The following is a 10,208-nucleotide window of genomic DNA, read 5'->3' on the forward strand; positions in this document are numbered from 1 at the left end:
AAATAGGAATGCTCCCAAGATATTTATTTGCATGCTTAAAAAAATGGTAAGATTAAATAATTGATATGGTTAAATTTGAGCGTATAGATAGGAAAGGAGAAATTTTATGTTTTGGGGTTGAGAGCTTGTTGATGAGGAGGCTTTAAGAAATTATATTTGAATGGAATAGTTTGAAAGTTAGTTTTAAATTAAAATGTTCATTCTTAGATTTGGCTTGAAAATTACTTGGTAAGTGACTTTAGGATTATGATTTATTTGTCAGAAAATTTAGGGCATCATTAGGATTAAAGTGAAATTAAGAGAAGTAAGTTTAAAATGCTTGGGAAACTCTCAGGTGCGTGAGTGCGTCCCAATTATCTTAATTTTTTCCTTAAAATATCTTTATTTAATACTTTGTTTAAGTCTTTGCTATTATTCTCTCTATAATTTATATAGTTCTCTCTATTTATTTTATTTTTATTCAATTGGGATTTTATTGAAATTATTCTATTTTATCAAGAAGTTATGCTATTGTATCTAATATGTAATAAATTGGTTATTTATTCAAATTAATTCTATTGTTCAAATGTTATATTTGATTTAAATTTTGTTTTTAAGGTGCTTTGTGCATGGAAAAAAAATGTCAAAAGGAAAGTTGACAGTTGAATCTTACATTTTGAAAAGAATGATTTCAAAGTCAATTTTTTTGATCCATGCACGCTTGATTTTGATCAGGAGACTAAGTTCATAACACTGGTTGCTAATGGCAGTTCCATTAGCCCTTGGCCCGTCATGGTACACCTAGCTAGTAGAGTGCTTGTAGGTGGTGCTAGCCCTGTGCTCAGGCCAATGTATGTGGAACGAAGGGATGGATATTCATGAGCATCATGCTCACACTTGTTTCGTGGGCTTTGTGTCTGCGCTTGTTTCACGGTTTCTAACCGTGCTTGATTATTTTGTGGCTTTAAGCTACGCTTGTTAGTTATTTACTCTCGTGGACTGTGTGTCCATGCTTGTTAGTCATTCTGATTAAGTCCCGTTAAAGAAAGAATTTTGAAATTGGTTTTCTTTAAATTTGATTTCTGAAAGCAAATTGCTATTTTTACTTTATATAAATTTTATATTGAATGATATATCCCAAGAAGTTTAAGTATGTGTAGAAATTTATAAAAAAAAAGAAGGAAATGAAATTTGAACTTTTAATAAGTTTTATTTCGATATATATGTTCATGGGTTATGCATTTACCTAGTTATTGATTCATTGATATACTTTTCATTATTTCCTTCAACTATAAATTGGGACGTTACTCACCGGAAAAAAAATTTTGGTCTCAGATATTATAATTGACCCTGCACCTCCGACTGAACATTGAGGGGCTATATTACCTTTTGGAACTATGGAAGCATGAGGTAGTTACCTTGAATGTATATATATTTTGTATTAGGAAAATTTTAGTTTAGCACTTCACGTATACTATAGTTAGGTCCTAATTTTATTTTGTTAATATATAATCTGTTGGTGTGGGGCTAGTCTCCTTTTCTGGATTGGCTAACAGGTTTTGCTATTGTGTAAATTTTGAAAGGTCCAAATTATAGGGAAAACTCTATCGAAATTTCTATAAGATATTTAAGGTTTTACAAATTTCATAGTTACATACATAAACTAAATATTGATATTTTAGCTTAATATTTTGGTAGTCAAGGCTTATGGAATGAGTTTATCTAATATTTCATGCCAGTCATGCTCTTAGTAGTGGGGTGTGATAGAGTTAGGTCCAAAAAGACTAATTGGATGACACTTATGTCCTAAACATTTTGATGCAAGATGGGTTAGAAATATATATCATTTAAAAGGATATAAATATTGAAGTTTTAGTTGTCAATCGCAGGAAGTAAGGGCATTTGATTCCCTTAGGATGCTTTCAATAATTTACACTAGAGACCTTGCATATATTTGCAATTTAGGTACAGACATTTGCAACTTATTTTCTATTTTTTATTTCATTAGCTAAACCTTCCAATAATCCATGCAAACATTAATTAAACTCATGTTTGATAGGTAATAATAACAGATCTTCCACCAAATATTTTTATCTTTTCACTCATACTATTTCCGTTTCCATTAATGTTTGCATCAACTAAACATGACCTATATAAGTACCCAATAGTATGCCACTCAAAGTCTAATTTCGCAACAGGATTTTATTGATACTAACCTTTTTTCACATTCAAATGAAGTATCAAATCAGTTTCATTTCATTGGTGGCTAAACAACAAGGGGGCGCAAAGCAGAGTATTAACTCAGCATATACCTTATAAAAAATCGCAAGAAAAAAACGAATAAGAGACGATTTCAAATTCATAGAAAGGTTCCTAATAGTCCATGTGAAAAAATTTAGCTACTCACGGCAAAATAATATTGGTGAATGATAAACGCAGTATCAAGGAGGAAGATTAAAGAAAACTGCAAGGTAAGGACGGAAAAATAGAGAAAACTGGATAAGCTCTTGCATGTAACCCTTGCTTCTTGAATGTCCCTAGAACCTTCCAACTCAGCCTAAGTCATATACACAACCTATAAAGGAAGTCAAAGAAAGATCAACTTTGCCTCAAGTAAAAACTAGGAGGAAATCAGTCATCAATCTATTGGCCGGTTGTAAGTTATTTTATACTTAAAGTAAGCTTCAAATTTATTGGTAAAAAATGTTGAAAATAACCAGAGTTGAGTTATATGTTTTAGGAGTATATCACTATCGCTATCCTTTGATGCACGATATAATGACTGGAAAGGGGAGAAACAGTAACAAGCAGCAGCAGTGTCACTAAGACGATCTTCATCATCAGGTACTGTTTCTGTGCATTTCTCAAAGACAACAAAAACTTGATTAACATCACTCTTCAGCTTATGACTCAAGAAGACATAAATGTCAACAAAGTAAGATGCATTTTTATTTGAAAGCAATTTACAAAATTAAAAGGAAAAAAATAAAAAGACAAATCACAATTTGTTGGAATTGTCACGTTGACACGTTATGTAAAATGAAATTCTTGCCGAAAGAAGACGAACATGTGCCTAGAAGGCTAGAACTGAGGCAAGGCAAATTAATATACCTTAACAATGGAATGCCAAAAATTTGAGATCCACTCCCAACAGCTACAGCCTTCTTTATTCTCAACTTCATTGGGATTGTTTAAGTTATCTGAATCAAAACCAGCTTCATCTCTGGATTTTTGCCATCTTTCAACATCGCTGCACAAAACATGCCACTCCCACTTGCTTATTTTAAGCAGTACTGACTCAATATATAGTGTAAAATGGTATTTCAAGTCGGTTCAATCTCAACAAAACAAGAGCAATGAATATGCATGATATATAGTTGATGACGCATGGCAATTTGATCGTATACGTATTAAGATTCCCTCCCATCCTTAATGTATAAATCCTTCCTTGTGGGCCTTAATATAAAACCTTTTGTCTAAAGTATTAATTTTTTCTCAAATATCCTTTGTTATGATATTACTTACAATTACATAAACTCCTCTAATTAACTTGAGTAAAGCAAGAGGTGGGAACTGGGAGTTGGATTGACAGGTTATTTTTGGGGTTAGTTGATGGAGTTTGTGGGGAGAGAGAAACAAAAAATGAAACTTTAATTTGTAGCTGAGGTTGATGACAGGAGAGTTTGAAGCATTGTATTTTGGAATTTTGCAGGAGAATGAAGGAGGCTAGTAAGATTGCAAGAGTAGTAAGATGCATGGTGTGCAGATTGCAAAAATCTTTATATGGGCATATAGCAAGAGAGGGGAATCAATGTGTTGATATGTTGGCGAACTTGAGTGTGAATTTGGCCGAGGGTCTTCATATATGGTATGGGAGATTATATTGTTGAAGAGGCCGGCTAGACTAATCTGGTTAGCACATAAGTGTAGTTTTGGTTTTGATAGGGATTAACTGCTACGTTGGTCTTGTATTTGTTTTATTTCTTGTTACTAGCTTAATTTGGGCTCTGGCTTGTCACTATACACCCAAAAAACAAAAAAATCGTTAATGGTGATTTTAAAATTTTAAAAGCATTAATATCTAATTTTAACTAAATTCCTTCATTTATGTGAAGTTATTAGTAAGTTTTTATGAGAGATAAAGATAATGAAAGTTTAGTCCCTCCATTTTCAATAGTTATCAAGTTGGTCCTTCAAGTTTATTGTTTATCAATTTGGTCCCCTAAATTTATTTCAGTTATCAATTTAACCCTTATACTGTTAAAATTTACTAAAATGGATCATAAAATATTGATGGCAATCATGAAAATTAATAAAATAAAGTGTAATACTGTAATTGTATAGGTAATTAGGAAAAACAGATGTGGAAATTTTAAAAAATAAAAGAACAAAAGTAACATAAGAGATTTGATTGATAAAAATTCAATTGATTTGATGGCTAATGTTCTCATTTAGCTGCATACAAATGCCAAATGATCAATATACTTTGCACATTAGATTAATTTGAGAGGTAATTTTTGTTTTGAAACTCAAAAGGACTAACATGATAATTTAAGAAATGTAAGGGACTGATTGGATAAAAATTAAATTTGAATGTGACCAAATTTATAACTTAGTTAAGTTTGGGGGATCAAATTAAAAGTTCTATAATCCTTTTGTATAATAAGGACGTGAAAGGATCCAATATAGACACAATAAATAACTAAATATGAATCTAAAGGAAATATGTTATTCCAACGAATTAAATTAGCTTCATCAAAGGTATGCATCTACCAAACTATTTTCTAATGGGTTAAAGGGCAAATCTACACATAAAGTAGTCGGCCATGGGCAGCTAATATTATAAAGTGAGAAAAATGGTATTAATACCCATAACATTATATGAATGGGTGCAATAGTGACTAAATCGTTAACTTTGCCCTAACAACATTAGTTTCCAATCTATGCATGCCACGTGTCAATCTCTGATAACATAGACAAAAAAAAAGGGGAAAATACTCACGAAGTGGTTATCTAGGGGCATCTAATAGCCTAAAGTAAGAAAAAAGGGCAAAAATACCCATAACATTACTAGAGCTGGTGCAAAAGTGATCAATTCATCAAATATCTTAAATGTTGACCATTTAGTTGACACTCAAGTGAAAGTTGATCATTTTTTCACTAATGTAAACAAAACATATTCCCAGGTAAATTTCCACAGAGGTTGATCGATCATCGTATAAGTACCTATAATGTTACTTTGATAGGTGCAATAGTGACTAATATGTCAAAATTCATGCCATGGTGTTAAATGATTTTCACCACTACTGCAAAGAAGCAAGTGATTTAATTTGATGTTTAGTCAAAATGATATTTTTCCATATAACATTCAAACAATGACTAATTAACCTCCATAGAATTTTATTTAGGAATATTTTTTGTCTACACCAATGAAAAAATGATCAACTTTTGCATAGGTATAAGCTAAATAGTCAACATTTAAAGGTTTGATTAATTACTCACTTTTTATACCAACTCTAGTAATGTTACGGGTATTTTTATCTTTTGTCACCTTAAGCTACTGGATACCCTTAGTTGACTACTTCATAGGTATTTTTATCCCTTTTTTAGTTCATTTAGCAAAAACTGATATGTGGCATGCACAGTCAGTATTTAACATCGGAAATTAATGCCGTTAGGGCAAAGTTAATGGTTTGATTACTTTTGCACCCACTCATGTAACATTATGGGTATTTATATTATTTTCCTCACTTTATGTTGGGTACCCTTAGACAACTACTTTATGTGCGAATTTGCCCTTTAACCCTTTTCTAATACTAAGCAAAGGGCTATATGCCCCACCATTAATCACTTGAACTAGGGTATATTACTAAAAGCGTAATCATGGATATCTTTGCATCGGGATTCTCTTCTATAATTGTGTAAAAACACCTGATTATAACACATAATTATATGATATGCTAAAACATAAGAACAGTTTTGCAGGAGTATAAGAAAACGAACCCATAACATAATAAATCGAATAGTGCCTATGAAAATAAAATAATTAAGGAAATATAATATTTATATGAATTGAAAGATAATATTAAATTTTGGTATTAAACAAATATTTAACAGCCATCAAGCATGCAATTATATAAAATATAAAATTTCATCTAATATAGGGGTTGATCTACATACCTTGAAGCATTTGTTCTACTCTTATGGATTTTGTTAGGGGCACTAGGCTCTGCCTTAGGGATAGACTCATCTTCAATGATATTGTTGATGTCTAGATCAATGATCTCAACGGAATTATTGATGCTGCTAGGGCCTTCGTCCCTTGTTCTTCGCCAAGTTTCAATATCTTCTTTACACACCACACGCCATCCACACTTCTTTATTTTAAACTTTGGGGACTCATTATCAAATACATTCCCAGCAAAAAATACCATTTGAAGTCCGTTTACAACCAAAGAGGAACAACGAATATATATAATACAAAGTTCATGACTACGATTTGATTGTAAACTAATATTGTAGAGACAATACGTATCTGGAAATTCGTCATCAGGAAATCTGCAGGTCTACAAAACTGGATCACACCCTACTCCATATGCCAAATCGTTTTCTAACACCAAGCATGTGGCTATGCCCCATTCACTTGAACCACAACCATCAGGTATGCTTATTGTGAATGACACATTTGGAAGAATGAATTCTTCCTCACAAATGTAGTTTTGATCAGAAAACCATGGTGGCACTTCACTACCTGGAATTGCTAACACCCGAGTAGGTTGCATGAAGAAGTCAGGCTGCGACCACGAAAATTTTTTGTGTAAGAAGTATAGCAATTAATGGGGTAAGAAATGACAAGTACATAAAAGTCAAATATCTATATATTCATTGTTAAAAAAATTAAGGAAATCAAAAAAATCAAGTAATTAAAAAAAAAACTCACGATTTGTGAATCCCGCGTCATAATAGCAGACACAAAACTTAAAGGTACACTTTTGTATTGTTCATCCAGGTTATCAAATGACACTTCATTGAGGTTTTGAACCTATAAGAAAAAATTTGCCACGTTAAAGAAGTATAATGATTAATATGAAAGAAGAAGCAAAGGCAAATCAAACAAACCTCCTGAGATTGAAATGATTCAATGAACTCCCAGAGTTCGTCTGAACATGCGTAATGTTCCATTGATGGACAACCACTTGCCACAATAATGGATAGATTCGAAGGAAGTTGTGGCAAAGATTGAAGCCTTGGGCAATCCACGAGACCAATAGCTTTAAGTTTTGAAAGATTGGAAATGAGGCCAGATGGTAAGTCAATGAAATTGTTTCCACTTAAATCTACTGTTGTCAATGATGATAACTTGCTGATGTCATTAGGAAGTGATCCATCATGGAGATCACAAAAACTTAAATGTAATTCCTTCAGGGATGATAAAGAAGGGGACAACATAAAATTTGTTGATCTTGAAGGCCTTTGAAGCCCTAATGCCTTTCCGAGAAAGGAGAAGGAGCTCCCTGATGATAAAGATTGTGCTTGACCATTGCATTCACATATTGACAGCCCTTTCGTGGGAATTCCACACAAATGAAGCACTTCCAACGCCTTATTTTCATTCAAATTCGCTGGCAGCCTTGAAAATTTCGAGCAACCAGAAATATGGATAATCTTTAGAAACTTTCAATTTACGAATGTCATTTGGAAGGCAAACCAGATTTTTGCAGTTCATCAAATTTAATTCAACAAGACCAGTCAAATTGCCCAGTGATGGAGGTAGCTTGGCTATAGCAGTATTCTCTAAATCAAGCTTAGATAGACGATTCATGTCTTTTCCAAACTCAGGAAGTTTTCTTACTTTTAAGCAACCAGATAGAACAAAAGTTTCTAAGCGATTCATCTCAAATTTTCTTGGAAGGGTTTTAACTTTTGTGCAGCCTTTCAAATTAACAATGACAAGATTCTTGTGTTGCCCAAGAGATTGGTGAATTTCAACAACGTTAGGACACCATTTGAGAATCAATCTTTCAAGATTGGGAATTCCATCAAAATCTGGGGTTTTGATGAGGTTTTTGGAATAAGATAAATCAATGGACTTGAGCCTTCGTAGAGACTAGAAAAAAACTAAAAAAAAGTCAAAATCTAGTTATGATAATAAATGTATTATATGGACAAACAATTTAAATGAAAGGACCATAATTACCTGTTGAGTTTGATTGGGCAAAGAATCTAAAGGATACCCCTTCCATTTTATGACTTTCAACCCGTTGGAAAGGGACTTAAGTCCTTGTGGAAGATTCAATAGGCAATGAGAAACACGTAAGCGACTCAAAATGACAAGTAACTTGAGATTACTCATCTTTGAGAAGGCTTCAGGATCCCAAAATGCATTTGATGAATTTTCTAGTGTTAGAACTATACCCCGGATTGTTCCCATCCCCTGTGAAATAATAAGTCAAGATAATAATGCATAAAATTCATGGAATAATTTATTAAATAAATAGTGCACATAAAGTCACAAGAACTTAGGGATGTTACCTTATTTCTTTCTAGTACGTCATTGGCATCCTGCAAAGAAAATATCCTAGAACGTTTTCTAGCATCATCAGGTGATTCTTGAAAGACAATATATTTACCCATATCTTGAAGAATATCATGCACCCATAGACGGCCGTCGTAGCTAATTACTAGTGATTTTTCAATAAGAACATCTATTCCAATTTCTGGGTGAAGATCCTCATCCAAAGTTTCTAAAATTTGTTTGACACGGTCTATGGCCATCCCATTGAAAAAGCAAGAAATATCTAAGAATATAGTCTTCTCCTTTTGATCTAATCCATCGACACTAACCTTAAGTATCTTCAAAATGTTATCATGAGGAACCTTCTTTAACTTAGCTAGTGCATCCTTCCATTTCTCTATAGTTCTTCCGCAAAGAAAAGAACCTAACACTTTCAGAGCTAAAGGAAGGCCTCCAGCATATTCCATCACGCTTTTAGAAAGCTCCAAGTAATTCTCAGATGGTTGATTTTTTCCTTGAAAAGCATGTTGACAAAAAAGATCAAAGGATTCGCCATCGCTCAAGAATTTTATATTGTATTGAGTCGATACATCATATGATGATAACAAACGCTTATCTCTTGTTGTTATTATTATTCTACTCCCCTCACCAAACCATCCTTGCTTTTGAGCAAATGTTCAAGCTGGCTTATATCGCTTACGTCATCAAGGACAAGTAGAACTTTTCTATCCTCTAACATGTTTTTTATCAACTTCATTCCTTCATAACAATCATCCACTTCCACACTTCTTTTATTCAAAGAAACAAGAAGTTTTCTTTGCAATGAAATCAAACCACCCTTTTCATATACCTCTCTGATATTATGAAGAAAGCAACAAACCTCAAAATCCTTGCACTTTCGAACATAAAAAGCTCTAGCAAGAGTAGTTTTGCCTAAGCCTCCTACTCCCCATATTCCTATAGATCGAACTCCTTCCAAATGATCACTTGCTATGACTAACTCCAACTCATCTAATTTTGATTCAATTCCAACTAATACACCAAGGTCAGATGGTGATTCATCAAGTAACTTAGACATCATTTCTTTAGCATGCTTTTCAATGAATTCTGTTTCATGCCTGCAAATTAAAGAAGAAAATTGTAGCATAAACTTTCATTGGACTTGAAAATAGCATGATCATCTAAGTCAATTGAATTATAAAATGTCAAGCACAAGCACTATAAATAGTTAATGTGAGATATAAGAAAACATGACCACAAATGTAGCACCTTTAAGTTTACCATGATACTGAATTTATTTTAGTAGGAATAAGCGATAGTTTCATTCATAGAAGAGCTGAACGTAGCTTCTAGTATTAATTCACATGTATGGGCCTACAAAGACTATAATTAATAAGAATATTCACATCAATTTAACTTTCTTGATATCGCACCGTGCCCCTTTTGAAATCTAGTATATCATTACATTAATGAGAATACAAACAAGAAAATAGTAATTTTCTCTCAGATGGAAAGAAGTTCTCTCACACTTTTTCTCATAAAGCTTTTTGTAAAAATTAATCACAGAATTTCTCACAAAATTCTAAATAGAAAGAAATTTTGAGAGATAATGAGAAAATAGAGAAAAAAAAACTTGCTTCATGGCGGAAAAATTTTTCCTCAATTTAATCAGTGAGAAATGTTTGACAAAAAAAAATTAATGATGAAAAACATG

The 10,208-nt window shown here is 32.7% G+C and overlaps 1 pseudogene; it reads right to left on the bottom strand.

Moving 5' to 3' along the window:
- Window positions 1-2,163: 2,163 nt before the first annotated feature.
- Window positions 2,164-10,208, bottom strand: part of LOC129317394 (disease resistance protein RUN1-like) — a 13,628-nt pseudogene continuing 5,583 nt past the window's right edge.

This window comes from Prosopis cineraria, unplaced genomic scaffold, assembly GCF_029017545.1.
Source record: "Prosopis cineraria cultivar Desert tree isolate PC_DT_omini unplaced genomic scaffold, ASM2901754v1 PC8, whole genome shotgun sequence".
NCBI lineage: Eukaryota > Viridiplantae > Streptophyta > Magnoliopsida > Fabales > Fabaceae > Prosopis > Prosopis cineraria.